The sequence below is a fragment of the Globicephala melas genome, chromosome 7 (genome assembly GCF_963455315.2).
Source record: "Globicephala melas chromosome 7, mGloMel1.2, whole genome shotgun sequence".
Lineage (NCBI taxonomy): Eukaryota > Metazoa > Chordata > Mammalia > Artiodactyla > Delphinidae > Globicephala > Globicephala melas.
Window position 1 is genome coordinate 12,750,898 of NC_083320.1, and position 23,016 is coordinate 12,773,913.

The 23,016-nt window shown below is 39.5% G+C and overlaps 1 protein-coding gene across 3 annotated transcripts in view; it reads right to left on the minus strand.

Annotated features, from left to right (window-relative positions):
• NYAP2 (neuronal tyrosine-phosphorylated phosphoinositide-3-kinase adaptor 2) overlaps nt 1–23,016 on the minus strand; it is a 266,912-nt gene that overhangs the window by 18,362 nt on the left and 225,534 nt on the right. The gene's annotated exons all lie outside the window — the stretch shown is intronic.

Genomic DNA, 23,016 nt, shown 5'->3' on the forward strand with positions numbered 1-23,016 from the left:
AATTGGAATTCAAGACAAAATATACCAAACGCTAGAGTCTGTGCCCTTATCATTACACTGGATTGTCTCACAGCTAATTCTGATTAAAGTGGCCCACACTGGAAACACACACACGCACACAATTGTTAAGGTACTTTTCACATATTCACTTCACATAGCCAATAATATGGGACAGTGTGCTGGGTCAAATGAAGGTGGTAAAGTTTGCTGCTGAAAGATTGAAAGATTAGAGGATTTATAAAGTATCAAAACTTTGGGGGAGGGATGAAACTTTGACCTTGTTATTTGTTATATTTGTCATTATTGTCATCACACCATACTCTGCTATTATCAAGATCACGGGCATGATAACCCTATAGCATCTCCTCTCAGTGGGCAAGGCACTGTGTGAACACTCAGCCTGCTTCATTTCATTTTAGCCTCACAATAGCCCTGTGATCACCATATTACAGATGAAAAAATCAAGTTCAGAAGAGGTTAAAGATCACTTAGCAGTCTCTAGAGTCTGATTCCATACTGGGTGTGAAAGGGAATTATTAATAGAGCAGAACACGATCATCTCCTTCCCCAGGTTAGACCCTCTATCCATAGCTCAGATTCCTTGCCTCTAATCCACAAGAATATATTCGTTAGTCCCCAGAGTATTTTCACTTGGTTATATTTAATATCCCACGGTTAAATTGCAAAGGTAGCTCTCTGTCTTCACTTTACCTCCCTCCTGGCTTCCTTCTTAAAGAAGTTATTACTAAAACATCTAAAGGATGGAGCATCGTGATCGGAGATGTGTCCAAGTGGTGAATAATATAAAGTCCAATAACAATAAGAACAATGGGGGGATTCCCTGATGGTCCAGCGGTTAGGACTCCACGCGTTCATTGTCAGGAGTGCAGGTCAATCCCTGGTCGGGGAACTAAGATCCTGCAAGCTGCATGGCACGCCCCAAAAAATTAAAAAAAAAAAAAAAAGAACAATGGTTCTTTTCTTGCTATATAAGAATACCTCCATCTCATCTCACTTTCAAACTACTTACTCACTGGTTGTATGGCTATTTCCATATAATTGTGTGTTGAGGATACGTTACCTGCTCTGGGTCCTTCACCAAAGGAGTCCCTCTGAAGATATTTTTCATTTTACTTCACCAACCACAATTCAATTCAAGTTCATTTCAATAAGCACCTTTTCCTCAGTTTCATAGCAGCAAACAATATCGTTGTCCTTCTACACATATTTAAGCATCTTCAAGTATATTCACAAGTATAGTGAGATCTTAGTGCCTCTTGACTGAGTTGCACAGGAGTGTTGGCTGATTCCATGTGTGGCATTAGGATAAAAAGCCCAAGAAAGGCTGCATGAAGGAAAAAGACCAGGGATGGCTTTCATACCACCACGAAAGAAGATGCTAATTGCATCAAACCATAATTTTATAAAATTTTCACTGTCACAGAATTTTAGAGGAGAATAAAATTTCAACTTCTAGAAAAATGAAGGTTTTAAACCCTTAAAATGATCACATTTTTATATTACAAGATGACAACTAAATGCAAAGCAAGTTGCTAAAATAGAATGTTAACTTGGTATCTCTTGTGAACAAACGCAAAATGCAAATTGGCAATTGTATGTGATTTAGCGTATGTTCTCTGGTGAAAGACTATGATCAAAAACAATGAAAAAACTATCTATCCAATAATGCACCATCCATCCAGGTGTGAGTGACATGGTATGTGCATCTCTATATATGTATACAGAGCATGTATACAGGTATAATAAGTAGATTCATCTGTGTAAGGATACAGAAAGATGCAATAGCTTTGAGAAATAATGATAATACTGCATGAGAAAGAATTGATTTATGATATAGTTCTCAAGGGTCTGAAATTGCCTTAAAGTGTTGCTGCATTAAAATCTGCATAAAGTTGTGAAGGACATAAGCATAACTGATATGTGATATGATACATGACATTCCTATATCAAAATGCAAGATGAGGCTTTTCAGAGGAAAGTTGATTTACGTCCAAATATCAAAAATATTATGTCTATGTCTTCAGGCAGGGCAATGTATAATCTTCAAATATAGCTATAGATATAAATACAGACATAGACATAGATATACATATATACATACATATAACTTAATTAGCCTTTTTACTATTTTATGATTATGAATTCTTTACTCTTGGAAAGTAAAAAATCTACAGAAAAATTGTGATACATTTCTTCCCAATTAAGAAGGCACAACATATTCCTCAGCAATTAAACCTAATAATGACTACAATTTCAGCCGTTAATTGATAAACTAATTGTTTGTATTAAAGAAAAAAAAAACCTCTGAGCAGGTTTCAGAATTAATTTATGTTTTTAAATGTGCAAGAACTTTCTAAGTAGAATGCCTTAAAAAGACATTCCCTCAAAGAACAGACGGTATTACAAGATAAAATTCAATTATAACAAGTGTATTGATGTTTTTCACTAAGAATATTCTCTTAATCACTTACATTAGCATTAATTTAATTTCAAGTTTAATTCCATTACAAAATATTGGTTTTTAATAGTGCACATGGACTTGACTCCAGATAAATTAGGGAGAGTCACATCTCAATAAACATTTGTTTTATCTAGCAAAAGAGAGGGAGGTTCAGAGACAAGCAGAATAAGCTAATTCTCAAGGAAAAGGCTTTACAAATCGCTGGTAGAGCTAATAATCATTTTCAGATCTTGGAATAGAGCTGAGAAAGTACATAAAATATATTTTTTCTCCACTAGAATGCATTGCCCAATAGGAGCTTAACTGTGTTATAGAATGAGAAACAAGCTGTGGATCATAATACTTCCCTTCAGAAGCCAGCTTTGCTATTTACTAGCTCTGGCAAATCACTTCACTTCTCTTGGCCTCAGGTTAGAAAGGAACAGAGGGCACAAACTGTGAAATGCGGGGTTGCACCAGGCTCACAGGTGTCTGTTGTCTAAAATGCACAATATTTAAAATTTTTGAACCAATGTGAAAAAAAATCATTAGATGATATAGGAAGAGAGAGAGAAACAGAGGGGGGAAAGGAGAGGGCCAGGACAAGAGCACCTAGAATTTGGCTTCTCTTGAAAAATCAGAGAAACATGACAACAGTTGGCTGGGTCTGAGTTTTCTCTCCTCTCTTTAAATAGGCTTGTCTTTCCTGTTCAGCTTGGTTCTATGTAATTCACTGCTGAGGCAAAGTGCCAGTTGCCATTTTTCATTTCACTAGGAATAAATCTTTTCATTTGATAGAAAAATATTTTCTGCCCTGTTGATTCTATCAAAGTGAGAAAGTACTCATTTCCAATGCCTCCTAGGCAGCTGCAGGCGTTGGGGTCTGCGGCTCCCTTACTTCACCATCTAAATAAATTTCCTTTCATTCTGTGATTTCAAGTCTGAGCCACGTTGACCTAAAGTTTGTGGCCTTTCATCCTAACTCAAAATAAGCACTTATGCCCCAAGTAATCAAAATAACCCTTGTAATGTTGACCATAAACTAATTGGACTCTAATTAGTTTATGGTCAACATTACAAGGGTTTATAATTGGACTCTAATCCAATTATAATTGGATTTCCTCAAAAGAAGTTGGCCATTTTCCTTTTAGCCAAATTCATCCAAATTGTTATGAGTATGGAAAGGCAGGAAAAAATGAACATCTTGTACAAGAAACCCCAAATCAGCTTAAGAGCAAGCAGCTTCCTTGTAGCTTATGATCTACCAAGCCAAGAGTTCAATAGAGTGGTTCCTTCCTTGCTACCTAATTCATGTTCTCCATCTCAATTTCTTCTTGCCTGCTTCCCACGCTGTTTACTTACTGCCCAAGAAGACATCCTTCACGGTAATTCATATTATAACCATTGAGGATGCCAGCTCATTTAAAAATACCTTTCCTAAATCAATACTCAAAAAGCTTCTCTAATTGTGAAAAATATATGCTCTTTCAGCCTGAAAGTTATTACCTAGAAAATGGCTCTTCCATCCCAGGCCCTCTCAGCTCCTACCTTTCAAAGAATCAATTATGGGTTGCAGTATCATCCTCCACTATACATAAGGACCAACTTATGCTCAGAAGTGGAATCAAAGCTAAGACTTAAAGCAATAAAATCCTTGGTGGTGAGAAATGGAATATTTTCTGCCATGTCGGTAAACAAAGGATGTCACAGTCATCGGTGATTGCAGCCACAGCCAATGGTGGGCTGGTGAGCCCTAAGGGATCTCAGGAAGGAAAGAATACCTGCCATCCAGCAGCCATCAGATGGCAGCCACTCCCTCCGGTGAGCCCTGAGGAAACTCAGGCTGTGAAAGCACAGGATACTGGCCCCAGATAGCTGAGGTGCATATCTAAGGAATGATTTCAGTGAGCCCAGATTCTTGCATCTCCCCATACATAGAAAAGGACTAAATTCCTTAACTTGAGATGTCTGGTTTTCCTTAATTAACAATAATCTTTTGATGTTCGGACTACCTGCCCATTGTTGCAAAACTCCTATATAACCTGGTTTCCCCCCTCACCTCCTCGGAGGAGCAGTTCTCTCAGGGTTACTTGAGATGCTGCCTCCCGGGCTTGAAGTCCCACCAAATAAAACATAACTTTCAACTCTTAGGTTGTGAATATCTTTTTTTTTTTGCCGTACGGGGGCCTCTCACTGTTGTGGCCTCTCCCGTTGCGGAGCACAGGCTCCGGACGCGCAGGCTCAGCGGCCATGGCTCATGGGCCCAGCCGCTCCGTGGCATGTGGGATCCTCCCGGACCGGGGCACGAACCCACGTCCCCTGCATCGGCAGGCGGACTCTCAACCACTGCACCACCAGGGAGGCCCCTATATATGCTAATTTAATTACTCCTTGCATCCATCTATAAGTTCGATAGTATGATGCCCATTTTACAGATGAACAGTTGAGGCTCTAAGAGTAAGAAACATGCCCAAATCACTGAGCAAATAAGTGGATGGAATAGAATCTGAACTCAGGCAAACTAACTCCACAGCCCCCATTTTTAAGTCTTATACCATGTGGCTCAGTTCTTGGGGTGGCTGTGTGAATGCAATGAGGTTATATATATAAATATTTCCTATTATATAGATATCACTGTTCCAGGAAAACAGCATGTGACCAATAGCTGTTCATTTTTCTTCTCTTGCAATTTCATCGATTAAATAACTGAGGTTCAGAGGAGTCAAATCACTTGCCCCAAGATGGGTCACCTGGGAATAGAATCGCCAGGTCTTACTCCAGAATCTGCAAAGTTGCACTGCTTCTGTATGAATGCAGTAAGTCATCAGGAAGTCCGAAGACTGTAGGCACTTCCGAGATCATCCCCTCCACTTTTGCACCATCACTGCTATCAGGATTTATGCACTTTTGTGTACAATAATTACGTATTGAGTATTCAAACCCTTGAAGTTACACAGGGCCTTGTGACTGAATTCTGAATGTGTGTCTCTCTCAGGACAGACATAGGAAAATCTGTCACACATGACACTCTCTCTTTTCCCCCATCTGTCAGCCTGAGACAGAGGATTCAGCAGAAGGCTCAGAGGTTCTCAGGAATGACAGAGTCATGGGTTCAGAGGAGCCCAGATCTGTCCAACAATCAGGAACAGCCATCAACCAGGAACATCCATACTGGATCTGTGCAACTAAGAAACATTTTTTCAAGGGAAAAACACTAAAATTTTTGGTTGTGTCTGTTACAGCAGCTCTGTTACTCACTTAACTAATACACAATCACAAATGTAAAAAGCCACACAAAGTGTGAGGAAGTATACAACTCTTGGACAACTTGTGTCCCATCTAGTTTTTTAATATGGCTATAGCTGGATCTAGAGTAGAATGTCCTAGAATGATATTTTCCAACATTCTACATCCTATCTTTAAAAAGACTCCTGTGGATAGATACAAATCTAATTATGGAAATGCCATGCAATGTAAGTGACGGCTTCTTTACATACATTTTTTTAATGAAGGTGTGGGTTCCGAATTACAAAACCAACCCTAGCCTTTTCACAGTCAATAGTCCATTTCCAGTTTTCAGAAAATAGAATTGCATTGGAAGGGTCGTTGGGGAAGTTATGAACCGTCTTGGCTTTCCATTTTATACAATAGAAATACTAGTCTCTGTTACAATTTGACTATGTGGGATGAATGAAATAGATAATATCCTTATAATAAACTTATATAAATATAAGATGCTAGCTCTGTCATCTAAAGATGTATGCTCACCATACAATGCCTTGAATTAAAACAAAAATGAACATTCTGAGAAAATTGAGCCCTAGAACTGTAGAAAAATGCACATGATTGCCCATAGAATAAGGAAAGGAGCAATGCCATATTTGGCATTCATAGTAGTACAGAATTTACTTTAGAAATAAACTGCACCCCTTTGCTATGTGTAATATAGCCCCGGGATCAACTCCACACCCTTGTCCTCTGTTGGTACATTCCTACGAGGCAGGCCTTTAGAGAACCAGAACTTTTTCCATACTTCTAAATTTGAGCAACTTTTACTCTCTGCCAGAGAGGTCTTTGGTTAAAAAGAAAGAGACTTCTTTTGTCAAATTCATCAAAACAACATTTAGAGGTTTCTAATGACATTCTAACTTGAAACACTGGAACTTGTGAGCAGATGTACTGATGAATCCAAACACTCATTGAGTGTGTGGGAGGGATTTACATGACAAGAGGAAATGCCAAGAGGTAAACCGAACATCACAGCACATTAAGGACTGTGTGAGCTGTTTTACAGATCATCTCATTTCACGTCTCCATTTAAATGCACTAAAATAGTTGTGACTCTCTCTATATTACAGATGAGGAAACCGAGGTCCCAGAGCTGGGTGGTGAAGGATAGAAGTTTTAAGTCAGGGTTGATTGATTCTACAACCTGTCATCTTTCTACATGACAAAGCATTCTCTGAAATTAGAAGAAAGATAAAAGTCAATAATAAAATAGATTTGAAAAAGAAATTAAAACCATTAGAAACTTCACTCTTCAAATGACAATGTATTACCAAATGTGTCTGAAACGTATTGTTTTAAGTTATACTAGATAGTAAATAGAATTACTTAATTCAATATGTCAGGGAGGAAGAAATTTTCCTCTACCCTCTAGGTTCTTCTGGCTGATCTAAGAATTAAATTGACATGAGACAGATTAATATGAGAAAAATCAAACAGAAGTTTAATAACATGCATACATGGGAGAGACACAGGAAAATTGAGTAACTCACCAAAATGGCCCAAGCCCTCACCTTAAATGTCATCTTCAGCTAAAGACAAAAGAGGATGCAGGGGGTAGTGATTTAGGACTTCAAAGGGAATGAAGGCAATTCACATGGAGATGAAAAACAAATGTTTCGTAGATAAAAGTTTGCTGGGCCAGGCAGAGACAATGGGACACCAGAGGAATTTTAACAAACAGACTTTGCTAGGTTCCTCCCTGTCTACACACTACTTCATACTATAGTTATCTGTGGTGATAGTTCCCTTCGTGGAACAGGTCTTCTATCTACATTCTTTTGCGCAGTTAAGAATGCCAAAGGTTTATCCTGAGTCTTTTGGTCCTTAAAAAATAATCAGCTTAAATTAATCCTTCTGCCAAAAAGACATAATTAGGGGTGGCAAATTTTGCTCCCCTGCAAATATAATTATCAAACACTTAAGTAAACATTGTAGAAAATGTTTTAAGATACCAAGGCTCTCTCTGTATCATATATATTATAATTAATGCAAAATATCTCACTTCTAGTTAGTGTTATTTTTTCCTAGGACCAGGATTTCAACATATACAGTGTTTTTAATATTTTCTTTCCTACCTTTTTTTTCCCTGAAATAAAGTACTTGTTTTTCTAAAGCATTCCTCAAAAATGAGAACATGACTCCGAAAGCAACCGTAATGGTGTCCATACTTGTTAAGCTATATTTTTCCCTAAACGTTCTTGCCAAGTTTCTCATACAATATATTTAATATCTTTCTCTTAGCTGGGGTAGAAATAAAATAATTTATTCATTGTCCTTTGAGGATTGTGCAATGGTAACAAAACCAATGATGCTGTCCACTTTATCATATATTACCATTATCTTATATCCTTTAGAACTATAATTACAGCTCATCTTAATTGCTACCATTTTCCAGATAAGGCACCTGAGTCAGAAAGGTTAAATAATTTGTCCATGAAACTCTGCCAAGGGATAACTGAGCCGGGATTAAACTCAAAGATTCTGCACATCTGCACATTTATATCATGAGCAATGCATTCCATAAATTAGAATATTCTGACTGGGATTCCTCTGAGCCTCTCAAGCTTATATCCCACATCTTGTCATGCAATTCAAAAATATATGATATTCAGGAAAGAAGAAAATGGTCTTTATTTTTCCTCTCTTTCACAAAATACTACAAACTGAAGGAAATATTGCTTCTTTCCCATGAAATTTTAGAAAAAGTTCTGAAAGAACTTGACCTCTGAAGATGGAACCTACTAATTTGTTCTAAGTTTTCAGAGGAGCAACTGAAAACTCATTCGTCATTTGTAAACAATGACTAATGAAATACGTTAACGTAACCTAGGCAGATTGCGAAAAAAATGTCTCGTTGGGTGATTTGAGAAGGTAGTAATTGTTAGTCATTTATTTTACTATAGAAATTAATAAATCCCATTATGTTTCTCCCATTAACAAATAAGACTGAAGTTTTGTCCCTCACTTTGCTAAAACATGATCTACTCTAAAATCAGTATGTTATTAGAAGTATAACTTCCAGATTATACCCCATGTTCAAGTTCTCTGAACCTCAGTGACCCCTGTGCACTTGGCAAACATCAACTAATCTTCAGGACACTTCCACTGGGACCAAATATAACCTCCAGTTTTCTATCAACAGATTGTTCCCGGGAGAACCTGCAAAGAGATCAGATTCGGGATATGGGATGGAACACATGTTCCACTTCTCAGTTGACTAATGGCAAGTACGCAGGGGCTTCCTGGTCTCAAACAGTGAAAGGAGACAAAACAACACAGCATAACAGGTCAGGGGTCATGGTCATAGGACGAGGCTTCTAGACTGAGGGCAGCTGTCCACCCTGCACTGTGCATTGATTCATTAGGCACATCTCTGGTTTCTCCAAGAATCACTATAGCACCATCACTCATGGCTGCCCTCTGCACATTCACCTGGAACAGTCCCAAAGGGCAAACATGGACTCAAATATTTCTTGTCAACTATTCCAGATGCACTAACCTTCCCCACTCCTCACCAACGCTTCTAGATAAAGAGATAATAAATTCTTCTAAGAGGGATTCATAAACTCTCAGACTATTTTTTTAAGTGAAGTTCACAAAGCGTTACATCAGCAAACACCAGAAAATATAGCCCTTCTTAACATGGCATGTCAGAATGCTTTTTAAACCTCCGAATCCACACACCACAACTTAATATATATTCAAAGCCCCAAACTCTCTGCAAGTTACACTCTCTTCAAGACACCCGTTCCCTCATCAAAGTCTTGCTGGGAGAAACAGACGTTTTTCATTTACTTTTGCTTCTTCCCTCTGCCCAGCAGCTCTCAGAGCAAGAAAACCAGTTACTGAAACTCTACTGCACCCAACTCAGGAACATTAAGACCCTAAACTTTGTGGCCTCGCCCGACTTCCTCAGCCTTGCCTTGCTTTGTCATTATGCCCAAGATGAAGGGGAAAAGGAGGAGAGTTGGTAGTGAGTACAGAGATAGCTGAAGATCCCTTTGGCATTTTCACCCTCCCTGCCAAGGAAGAATGGGTAGGAGCTAAGACTGCTGGTGCCCCAAACTGTTCTTGTTTCACCGAATATCAGTTCTCAAAGGAGAATGAGCTTTCTGACTATCCTGTATGTCTAATAATTGCTCATCGGTACTAGAATCCTACTACCAAAAACGTTACACGACCATAGCATATGACATGAATTTGATTCACAAGTGCCCATATTTCCTATCAGTGCCTGGAAAAAGTGGAGTTTGCTATTGCTTCAAAGTAATAATCCAAGAATCATGTTTATTTTTCTTAAAAAGAAAGAAAAAACAAAAGGTTATAACCAGCCCAAATACATTTTAGGAAAATTGACTTTAATCCAAATCACTGTCATCCCAAAACATATAAAAAATTTTGAGTTATTATTTGATGCTCCCAAAATGATTGCTAAAAACCTATAGTAGGATTTTTTAGAGAAAAAAAAAAAAACTGTATTTTTCTGAAGAGATAAACTAGTCAATAGTACCCCCTGGTGGCAATAGACGCTCATCTGCTTGGGAATCGGCTGTGGTTTTAAAATCTCCAAAGGGAAGATTTCATGACCTCTCCCGGTAAAACATTCCAGGATTTTACTCTCAGGTCTAATAAAAATACTTTACAAGACAGCATGCACCCATTTCCTCTAGTCAAACCTGCCTTTTTAGTTGAGATGAGAAACAGATTGTCTCTACCCTTTATTGCTGGCCTTTGTGTACATCGTTAGGGCCATGGAGAGGGAACCACAGCAAAATTGTGTGAAACGGGTCTGGTCAGAGGAACTCATCATGGCCCACCTACACATCCGTGCAGAGGACGACCCGCAGATACTAGGTCCACTGTTCAGAGCAGAGGGTGTAATTTAATGGGCCAGAATATGCAAAGCAAAGATCTCCATCTGAAGACTGCTTCAAGGGTCCCTCATAGAACGTGAATCACTGCACCCTTGACCTCTGCACAGGGTCACTCCAACTGCGACTCTTCTCAGAGGCGATACTCAAAACGGGTTTTAATCAGGCATCTTCGAATAATAGTGTCTATTAATGTTTTCACTCTCTGCACTTCGACTATGATGGGACAGAACTAAAATTAAAGTTTGTTTTTTCTCTTTAAAGTCTAGCGTTATACCTTTTCTATCACTGAACTGAAGGCTATTTTACATTTTGCTCATTTAACTCTTTAAAAGTGAATAAACTTTTGATTTTTTATGTTATTCACTTTAGCACTTCCCAATGATTTTCGAAGTATAGACCAAGCTGATGTCTGCCCAGTACATTCTGCTCTCAGGTTGACATGAGAAGACTTTCTTTTTTCTGTTTTTTTTTTCCACTAAATAATTACTATTTTATTATTATTGTTACCTCAGGTGATTAAGAATGTAGGCTTCTCGTGTATATCTCTAGAGAGCATTTGTTTTTATAATCCAGTCAGTGTAAAGATTAGCTTTACCCCATATTTTTCCAGGGGAGTGAAAAATTTTAAAAATGAGTTAAACATGATGTCTTATGTGTGATAAGGGAAGATGTAATTTGCCGAGACTCATTTGGGGACCTTTAATTTTTAAAAAACACAGTATAATAAATGCCAAATTCACATTTCATAATGATTTTTGATCTTATCTCTAAAAGGGAAAGGACAGATTCATGGAAAGTAGTATAATTAACACCCATTCCATAAGTGCATGTACCATGTTTTATGCTGACAGGTAGATAATATATGTTGTAAAAGAACAACCAATTGCATATTTTTGCTTAAAATCTCCTAAATTATATGTGGGCCATATATTCATTTTGTAGTTTGTTGATAATCATACTCGTCTTTAATCTTACGCAATAATGTCTGTAGTTAATGTATATTCAATCTATTTTAATCTAAAATGAGCAAACGAAAAAAAAGAGGGGAAGTCGATCGGAACACAACTTTCTCTTTCCTTTATTCATTCAAGGGTAGCCCAGCATTGCACTTAATGACTGTCAAAAGATTTCTAATCCAGATAAATGCAGTCATATTAACTTTGAAGGTCCTCTCCCCCCCTCTAGTGGTGAAAAGCAGTATAGAAAATTGACAGGATACCCATGAGATTGCAGCTGATAGTACAGGAAAGAACGCTGCTTGGAGAGTGACTGGAGAGGGTTCAAGTCCCACATCTGCCACTGACACCTACATGAACTTGAGAGTTCACTTGGCCTTGTGTTTTTGTTTTCTCATCAGATATAGAGTAATGATGATGGTTTGCAAAATTGTTGCGATGGTCACAATAGAAAATATCAAATGTATTTAGAAATCGATCAAACAAAACTAGATTTTTAAATTTATTTTTAAAGAAAATACAAGACACATAATATGTTGATTGATTTGATCCTGTGGTGGACACTCAGGGCAGCTTCCATGGTCCCTCCCTCCTGGTACTTAGAGCACTGAGAGGAGAAACAGCCTTTACCGAGTGATCAAGCATCGTGCCCCCAGCAATGAAATAAACTGACATCACGCGTCAGGTTATCCTCTGAGAAGACCTCCACATGTCATCTTCTTGCTCAAAATGTTTAACTCAAATCTAATCACAAAGGAACAATCAGACACATCAGAACTGAGGGTTTTTCTGAAAGGAAAAAAAAAATTCTGTTCTGGAGTCTGAAAACCTCAGTATCTTGGAATCAATGAGACTGAGAAGAATTCATAATTAAAAGAGATTTTTAAAAAGCTATGAGAACCAAATGTAATATATGATCCTCAGTTGGATCCAGGATTGGGGAGGGGCATAGTACTGGGGCACTTGTAGAGGTTTGAAAATGGGCTTTATTTGAGACCGTAATATTGAACTATTCTAATTTATTGACTTCTTTCTTGCATGTGATTGTTTAGAAGAATGTCCTTGATCTTAGGACATACATGTTTAAATATCTGGAGTGGAAGTACCATGATTAAAATATATTTGTGTGTGTGTGATTAAAAGTATACAAGTGTGCTAGCTTTCCAACTTTTCTGTCATTGGAAAATTTTTCAAAATTAAAAAACAAACAAATGAATGCTCTTAGATATTCTACCGATTGAAGATTTGTTGGGGTTAACAATTTCCTCTTTGTAATTGTAATTGTCCAGGGAAGAGCTTTCCTCTACAATACTGTCCACCTTCATCCGAGGCTTCTGTGACATGATCTCAGGTATTAAAGCTTGAATTATAAAGAAACAGCTCCTCTGCAAATTTCTGCCCTGGGTGGATAACTTTCCCTATTTGTAAAATGAGAATTATAAGAATAATCCTGTTTCGGGTACTGAATTCTCCAGGAACTTTATCATTAGTTCTTCACCCTTTTATAATTTTTCCTTCAAATTTTCTTTCCTCAACATTTGTTACTACTGTAATGCTATAAAATTGCTGGCATTTTTGTCCAAATTGTGTGGTTTCAAACCCCCTACTCCTCTGCAAATCTTCTCTCCCAGTCTGTAAGGCTTTCCACCCTCTTTCATTAAAACATGAAGAAAATGTACCCACTTCTCCTTCTGTAAAATCATGCTTGACCACCTTCAAAGACATCCCTCAAAACTCAGAGTTAATCCCTCTATCTTCACTCACTCTCCTCTTAATTATACTAATTGCAAGTGTGTGTGTGTGTGTGTGTGCGCGCGCGCGCGTGTCCTTTACTGGGCTGAAATTCCCTTGAACACAAGGAGCTCTTATCAACTATTGAGCATCAGTCAGAACATCTGCTGCTGATCAAGTGGACAATGTACATTTGCTGAGTGAATGTATGAAAGCAATTTGCAAACTGTAAAGTGCTAATGCTAATTGCCGCCAAGTGGCAGTGGCAGTCACACACGTTAGTCATCAGCAATGACAGTTATACACATTAGTTATTAGCATTCAGTTGGTGGTACAAGAGATGGCAGACTAAATAGAAGACATGGGACCCTGGCTGGATAATTTTGTGTGAAGTAGGATATTTAGAGCATGGAGGTCTTGGAAAGGGATGGAGAAGGGAAAATGGCCAAACATTAATTTTATCCACACTGTCTTTTGGCCCAGACTCCAGGTGACTGTTTGCAGAGCTGTGAAATGTAAGGTTGTCAAATCACTGCTAGAAATATCTTCCAGTGAATCTTGTTTCTTTGAGTCCCGCCACTCCACCCAAAGCCCCTGGGAGCAGCTAGGAGGGAGAGCAAAGATGACGGACAGGATGAGGAGGGAAGAAAAGACATGATGTGTTCTACTCCTGACCTGGCGGGCCCCTTGGCCTCACTCCTCCAACTCATTTCTTTCCATCTCCGTGATGAATATTGAAATGGATCACGCCTGCTGGGACCCACTTCTAAAGGAGGCCGAGAAAGGTGAAGTGCTGCCCTCTACTGGCAGCTTCTGCAAATCTTCACACTCAGTTCATCACATAGTCAATAAGTTGTGTTCAAACAGTCCCCCTCCTGCAACTCATTTTGAGAAGACAGTACAACACAAAGGCAGACTTTCTTTAAATTCAATACACTGTAGTAGCAAATAGCTCTTTGTCACTGAGCGTTTTCACATCTTTTAAAATCTGTTTTTAACTGTTTGCCTTTGTGTTTAAATTTGGCTGCAGGAATAATTTTAGAAATTCTTTGTGCAGGTAAAAAGTGCTGAATCACCCAAAGGACAAGTTCTCATATGTTTAGGGCATCTGCCCAGTATATCTGAGGCAAAACAATCGGAAAAACAAGAGAGAGAAAGCAAGAAATAAAAGAGTTCAACTTCAATAACCTTATGCAAAATTTTGTACAGAGAAAATCTACATGAAGTTAAGCAAAATATAGTAGACTATATATAGACTGCGATGTGTAGAGAAACAAAATTCATCACCCCAAAATGTCTCTTTGGCATGTGGATTATTTCAGGCTGAAAAAAATCAAGGCCCAAAAGACTCAGGATAAACCTTTGACCTTTCCCCTAACTGCCTAAAAGAATGTATGCAGAGAACCTGTTACAGGAAGGAAGCTATCACCATAGATAACTATAGTATGAACCAGGTGGTAAACAGAGAAGAACCCAGTAAAGTCTGTTGAAATCTTCTCTGTGTCCCATTGTCTCTGCCTGGCCCGGCAAACATTTATTTATCAAACATTTGCTTTTCTATCTCCATATGAATTGCCTTCATCCCCTTTGAAGTTCCAAACCAGTACCCCCAACACCCTCGTTTATCTTTAGCTGAAGATATTTAAGGTGAGGGCTTGGGCCATTTTGGTGAGTTACTCAATTTTCCTGGGTGTCTCCCTCATATACAATTTATTAAACTCTGATTTTCTCCTGTTACTCTATCTCATGTCCTTTTAATTCTTAGACCAGCCAGAAGAACCTAGAAGGATAGAGGAAAATGTCCTCCTCCCTGACAATATTGTGATTTATAAAAAGAAATATACACGTGGTCTTTATCCCTGTTCCTGGCACGGAGCTCCTAAAACCCCTGGACTTTCCTGTGAAGAGAGCAATGAAGGTGCCGTTAGTTAATTTAAGGCGGTTACCTTTGGACAGTACTTAAGATGGGGCCTGGCTGCCAGTAGAGCCAGTCCTATGATTAGAGGGTTGGCACTTTCAGTCCCATTCCCCAGCCTCCAAGGAGGGGAGATGGGATGAAGACTGAATTCTATCACCAATGGCCAATGATTTAGTCAATGATGCCTATGTAACTAAGCCTCCATTAAAACCCAAAAGAAGGGGGTTTGGTGAGCTTCCAGGTTGGTGAATACATGGAGATTCAGGGAGAATGTAGTGTGCTCGGAGGGCATAGTTGCTTCACGCCCTTTCCTCATACCTTGCTCCACGTATCTCTTCCATCTGGCTGTTCCTGAGTTCTAACCTTTCATAATAAACTGGTGATCCAGTAAATAAAATGTTTCTCTGAGTTCTTTGAGCTGCTCTAGCAAATGAATTGAACCCAAGGAGAGAGTTGTGGGAACCTCTGGTTTATAGCTGGTTGGTATGAAGCACAGGTAATAACCTGGACTTTGATGTCTGAAGTGGGAGCAGTCTTGTGGGACTGAGCCCTGAACCTGTGGGACCTGACGCTCTCTCTGTGTAGACAGTGTCAGAATTGAGTTAAATTGTAGGACACCCAGCTGGAGCTGGAAAATTGCTACGTGGTGTGGGGAAAAAAATCCCACACATCAGCATTTGAATTGATGAACACACATTACGGTTGGTGTCAGAAGTATAGATGTTATACAAATTTTACATTAATTTAAAAGATGAAATGTATACTGAACTATTCATGGAGGGAGGGCTTTATAATCCCTTCTGTTACAGATTTGAAAGCTTTTCATTTGCTCCAATCCCAGTTTATATCCTGTCCTAAATATACACTTGCATCATTCTGAGACAGGAAGGGGGCAGGGCACAACTGTTTAAAAGAATGATCTAGCCCGAGGACAGAACATAAACTGATTAGAATCAAATAGGTCCAAGATGGCGGACTAGTCGACTTCCACTAGACCCTGAGTCTTAGGATATGCTCATTGCAACACATCAGCACAGATAAATGACACACCCACTGGCACCACGTTCCAAGGCCAGCCATAAAGGTCAAAAAGTGGGCGGTGGCCCAATTCCTGGAAATCCCCGCCCCTTCCTGAAATAGCTGGAATACTCCTCCCACTCATTAGCCTAGGAAATGACCCACCCCTATAAAAACTGACAACCCCATACCTTGGGGCCTGTCTTCTTCCCAGATGGCCCACACGCTGTCTATGGAGTGTGTATCTCCTTGAATAAACCTTTCTCTTTACTGTGGCTTTGCTCTTGAATTCTTTCCTGCTGAAGCCAAGAACCCACACTCGGCGGCATCCCAGGAACTCACCTGAGACCTGGGACATGACCATCTTTTCCTGCCCCACCTTTCTTTCCGGCATAATTAGAGTTTATTTTTCTAAAGTGGTGCCCATGGTATGCTCTTTCTGCTTCTAGTAATAAAGCTGATTTTTTAAAAAAATCAATGTTTAAGAATGAGGTGAATATAGAGATTTTTCTTTCCGTGTGAGTTGCAGTCATGGTGTTGTTACTTCTCTCAGGGGCACTCGCATTTCAATCCTCTTCTCTAACATTTGTCTTTCAGTCTCCACCAGAAGGTAAAACTAGTTCATTAAATAGCTGGGGTGAGCATATGTGATGACTGTGTACAGAGCCACCTGTCAGGAACCCAAACACTTCTGCAAATTACTATAACAGTATTACAATGAGATGCTTATCTATTTCCACGTGTAGCTTTAATTTATTCATTCACTATAGACTAAGACCACAGACATAGAGAACAGACTTGTCGTTGCCATGGGAGGGGGGTGGGGGAGGGATGGATTGGGAGTTTGGGATTAGCATGTGGAAACTGGTATATACAGAATGGATAAACAACAAGGTCCTGCTATACAGCACAGGGAACTCTATTCAATAACCTAAGATAAACCATATGGAATAACCATATATATATATATAAAACTGAATCACTTTGCTGTATACCAGAAACTAACACAACATTGTAAATCAACTATACTCCAATAAAATAAATTAAAAAAAAATACAGACTGGGCTTCCCTGGTGGCACAGTGGTTGAGAGTCCGCCTGCCGATGCAGGGGACGCGGGTTCGTGCCCTGGTCCGGGAAGATCCCACATGCCGCGGAGCGGCTGGGCCCGTGAGCCATGGCCACTGAGCCTGCGCGTCCGGAGCCTGTGCTCCGCAACGGGAGAGGCCACAACAGTGAGAGGCCCGCGTACCGCAAAAAAAAAAAAAAAAAAAAAAATACAGACTAAGACTACTAGAGATTTCCAAGATGAAATATACATACCAGTTCTCAAAGAGCCTACAACCTAATGAAAACAATTGTACTCTGCATCTTTAGAATCAAAAGAGATGCTCCTTGGAAAAATAAAAAAGGGGTTCTCTGGTCAGATATATTCAAGAATCATGACATATGATATCCTCTTTGCAATTCCCAATGCACATCTACAAACATAAAACTCTGATATTAAAGGAATTTATCTAACCTGGCTTTCTCCAGACCGCTTTTCTGGGTAGCAAAACAGTGGATAGCATCCCTCAGACAGTGCTGTCATTTAATACAAAAATAAGGTTATTTACCATTGTGTATGGAAATTACAAAATACAGAGGAGAGATATGGAGAAATAAGATATGCTTGGAAGGGCTGGGACAGCCTCAAAGATGGAGAGAACACACTTGATCCCAGACTTGGAGGATGAGTCAGAGTTACCAGGAGCCCAGGACTAAGGAGGGTATTCCAAGGGCCAGATCATACAGGCTTTGAAATCCACACAAAGCAATTTACCTTCCATCCTGTAGGCAATGGGGAGACTTTACAGGATTTTGCATGGAAGCGTCAACACGTGGTCACTCTAGTTGCTCTGGAGGATGGATCTGGCGACAGGGGACACTGGAGACTGGAGTTGGGGAAAAGGGAGAGAGACACTGCGCCTCTCATAAAACTGCAAGGTCATCTTGTAAGACAGTTTGGATCCGAGAAAAGCCACACCATGAAGCTGCTGGAGTGGCCCCAGGCCCACTTCCTCCTGCCCTCCTGTCCTGTGGCTTGTCTTGTTTCCCCCAATGCACCACGCTTTCTTAGAGGCGAGACAGTGCTCTGTACTTCTTTACTCAACTAAAAAGTTTAATAAAAACAGCCTATATGTTGAATAAATGAATGACTGAAAATAGGCACCTACATTTAAACATTCTGGTTTAAACTGTGCTTTCGTATGAATTATCTCATTTCATATGGATGTAGAAATCAAAATACCTGGAAATTCCATGAAGCCCAGGACAGCCACCATTGGATGTAAGCGCTTCCCACATAAGGCTTCTTCAAGGGTTCCTGTTCCATTACTGGGGTTTATAACAGAGAAGTGACAGGAGAGACTGTGTTCCTTCCTAGGTTGTATCCTGAATGGCAAGTGACTTTGGCTCTGCTGGCTTCTCCTGAAAGGCCTCTCCCCACTTTCATATGCAAAATTGACTGGGTTGGGTAAGATTGCACCTGATACCTTTTGTTCCTTCAAATAACCTCCTCATTTTCTGGAAAGGAAGTCATTATATGCAACATTCCACATACTATCCCCGTCAAAATAGCTGACAACCAGGGATTATTAACTAGCTCTAATGCAGCGTTTACTTTAGAAAACAAAGGCTTTGAAGTGACAGTATGGTTGTTTCTCCACCCCTCCCCACCCCCTTTAAAGTGTCTGCTCATTGGATGGATGTAATAGCCCAGAAGTCAGATAAATCTCGCTGAATGCATTTTTGGTCTTTTGGTTAAATCTACAGGAGTAGTCTAGATGCTGGGGTTCAGGAGTGCATGTTTGGGAAGGGGATGTATTTTCTTTTCAGAATGCGAAAAGAGTTAGATGTACTCAAGTGTTGAGATTCTCAAGTGTGCACGCACGTGCACGCTGGCACAGGAATGCACACGCACACACCTGCCTGGCTGAGCTCTCACAACACCAGCCCGTGGTCCACAAAAGAATGATGCAACTGAGTGACAGTGAGCTTCCTTCCAGGAGTTACAGTCCCAACCCCGTCTCACCTTTGGAGATCTGGCCTTAGGTGGTGCCTTGTTCAGTTGAAGTCTGAATTGAATTTGCCCCTCTGCTATGTAGCTTTTAATCTAGAAAAGTTATAAGGCGAGACCCAGAAAGTCAAAGAATGAGCAAATAAATGGATGAAAGAAAATGAAGGAAGGTGGGTTTTACAAAGAGAGCAAATTCAGAGAGACAGTTATTTATGGTAGAAAATAAAGCAGAAGTTTAGTGGCTAGAACCTCCTGGACTTACACCTCATGTCCATACAGCCACTTCCTAGCTATAAACCTTCAACAGGTAACAGGTTCTCCAGCCTCAATTTTCTCATGAGTAAACTGGGGATAATATTGCCTACTTCATAAGCATATCGTGAGAATAAAATTATATGATATGGCATTCTGGACACCGTGCCAAGCACATGATAAGCCCTCAATGAAAACCATTTTAGAAATCTGCTTTATTTGGGGAAGGTGCTTTCCACCTGAAGGCTAATGTTTACTTGCAGCACAGAATAAAGAACAAAGATTTGCCCAGCAGGTGAGCTGGGTGGAGAAACTGAAGTTCTCTAGAACTCTCTGAGTGAGGCACTCACAATGTGGCTGTACTTACTATTCTGAGTCAAGTGTAGTCTAACTCTGAACCAATATTAATATAATGTAAACATTTCTTGCTAAGCCACACTAACTTAAGTTAGAGGTAAATTTACCCACTGGTTAGGGAGACTGCTCTTTTCAGGAATGAATCTTAAGCCATGTGTGTTAAACATGTTAATCTCAAACAAAACCAAGAAGGAATTCTTCCAATCAGCCAAACTATCTCTGTTCCTTCACTATTCAGTCTTCAAAATAGGGATGATGATCCCCTTTTTCGAGGCGCAGTCTGGATTTAGATAAATACAATACGCAGAAAATGTCATAAATCCTATTGAAAACATCTGCATCTATTCATAAATAATATATAACACTCAGAGATCACTGGCTGTGATACTAGCTCCCCACACACAAAAGTATAGAAAGGTGCATTTAAAAGTTAGACACCTTAAAATTACAAAACTAAAGTAATGAAAAATGTCCAAAACAAATATCATACAAAAAGCCTGTCCTGGTTTTCTATAAGCATTATGCTTATTATCCCAAACAGCATATCATCTCTGACATAAAGCAGTTTTAATTCAATCCTTTCTAAAATCTAAATACAGATTGCAAAGCTCACTTCAGAAACTAGGTGGCACCACGTATCCGCCCAATGTTACATTATTTTCCCCAAACTAGGTTGGCCAGCCCATATAGGGCCTGACCTGCATTTTAACAGTTGGAGCCTGTGATGGGGAAGCCTTTTAAAATGCGATGTCTGCTAATAACTGGCAGCAGAATACAAGCATAGCATTTAGTTCTCAAATGGAGTTATCAATCTGTAAAGCTTTAACACTCCTTCAATTGCTCTCTATGTGTACAACTCAAACAAGACCTACAGTTATAAATTCATAATTTGTCCTCTAGACTTGAAGCCAAATTTTCACTTTCAACTCTACTGACATTTTGAATAAATCAAGCAGCTAAATATTTTCAACTGCCTCCCAAAGCCTCTATTTCCTAAAAAAAAAAATTTGACACGGAATTGGAAACTTTAAAGATCTGCTTGAAAACACATGGTATAGACTAATGTGACAGTAAATAGATTTAAAATCTTCAGTTTCACTTCCCCAGACACATCCATATTATTGTTAGCTTAGTAAACTACACCGCTCTTGGCATTTGAAGAGGAACAAACGAGGATTCCAAAAACTACAATAAATAAAAAAAAAAAGATATTCCTTTGCCTCTGATTTTGCGTAAGAAATACCAAGTAGTGGCAACTGATCTCCATATATTGGGACGAGATTGGCACATATTCACTTGGCAAGATGGAATGTTGTTAAAATTTAGGCCTCCTTGTTTCCATAACATTTATAATGCAATATCCTTAGTGCTTTCTTCATTTAAAAGGAAAAACATAAAAACGATAAAAACAAGTGACATGGATATAATGGGCATATAAAAGTTAAACTGATATAGTGGGATAACACATCATAATGGGCATGCTTGTGGGTAAATACATGTGCAGATAAGAAAACAAATCCTCTCAAAGTGTGGTCTGGGGAAACTTTAAGTAAATGTTGAAGTTGCAACAACTGTATATCCTGTGTCTTTGCAGATAACAGCATCCCCAGCAGCTCTAACGTTTTCATTAAGTTCATTCACATTGGAACCCAAGTAGGAGAGTAAAGCAGTGTTAGGGGACCCGTGACATTTCTGAATTGATACCCTTAGTCGACTTCTACTCAGTTTACTTCCAAACCACACGTGGGACCCTACAAGGAAAGAAGAAATGCCAGATACAGACTCCTTATTACATGGTAAATAACTAAATATCTAACTTCCTATTTGGAGGAGAAGGAATAATGAATATAATCCTATCAAGTGTACCAAGAGGTGGCAGGAGAAACCAATCTGTCTCAGATGCTGGCAGTAAAGAGATACGCTGTCTAGAGAATTTAAAGTCAGTAATAAAACTGACTAAAAAACTGCTTTTTATTAACACCACGTGCTAGCAGTTCTATACAAGGTCAGTGATACAGGGTGGACAGAACCGTTCCCTCCATGCCCATCCCTTTTGAAATACCACTGACTACAATGACTCTTCTCCTTAGGACTTGCCAGCAAGCAGGAAAGTTGCATTTTGGCAGAAGGAAAAGCTATAAGGGAAAGAATTCTTATTTTTCTAATAGGTAATGTCTGTCCAGGACTTTACACACATATGTTATCTTACTAATCCTCAACAACCATACAAGGCAGATAATACTGCCCCCATTTTACAGATGAGAAAACAGACTCTGAAAAGTTGAGCCATGTATTCAAGGTCACACAGCAACCAACGGGTGGAGCCACGGTTCTGATGGATGTCTTACATCCTCTAAACCTCACAATTTTAACCAGCTGAGTAGTTGGGACTCATAGACTGACATCATAGACCGATCATTTTGACAATAGGTACAAAACTTGGACAAGGTATAACCTCACTTTAGTACCCTTAGTTGTCATGGGATAATAATGGGGTAGGGCTGTAGAGAGCACACCTACAATGATGTAAGGAAGCTCTCAAAACCATCCTGGCGCACAATAAATTCATCAGAGATCAGCAAATGGTACATGGTTTTCATCCGGCAAACTTCATCTAAGAACCCTAGACACATTGTATCCCTTCCACGTGTTAAAGAATGCTGGACTCTGCATCTCAGCAGCTTCACACCTCTCCCTGTAGCTGGATGGTTAAGTTGATAATTCTGACGCTGAAGGGGATGCACGCAGGTACAGGCGACTAGGCGTAGTCAGAGGCGGGCACCCTGCGAGTCCATTGGCCCCACCCCTAACCTTGTTTGTCAATGCGTTCAAGATTTCTCAGAGAACATCCTCGTGTTTTGTCACACTCTGCCTCCTACTCCAAGGGCATAAATGCAAGATTATTGGGTGGGGGGATTGGAACGGGGGCAAAGGGATGGGTTTGTGTAGTTTCATTCTACTCAATCTTGAACTTCCTGAGAGACTGGTCACGAGACTACTGGCCTTTAAAAAGTGACCCCAAATATTCTGCCACGTGAACTATACAGCAGTTAACAAGCACACGATGCCTACATAATATGTCAACATTTCTCAGTTCAGATTGTG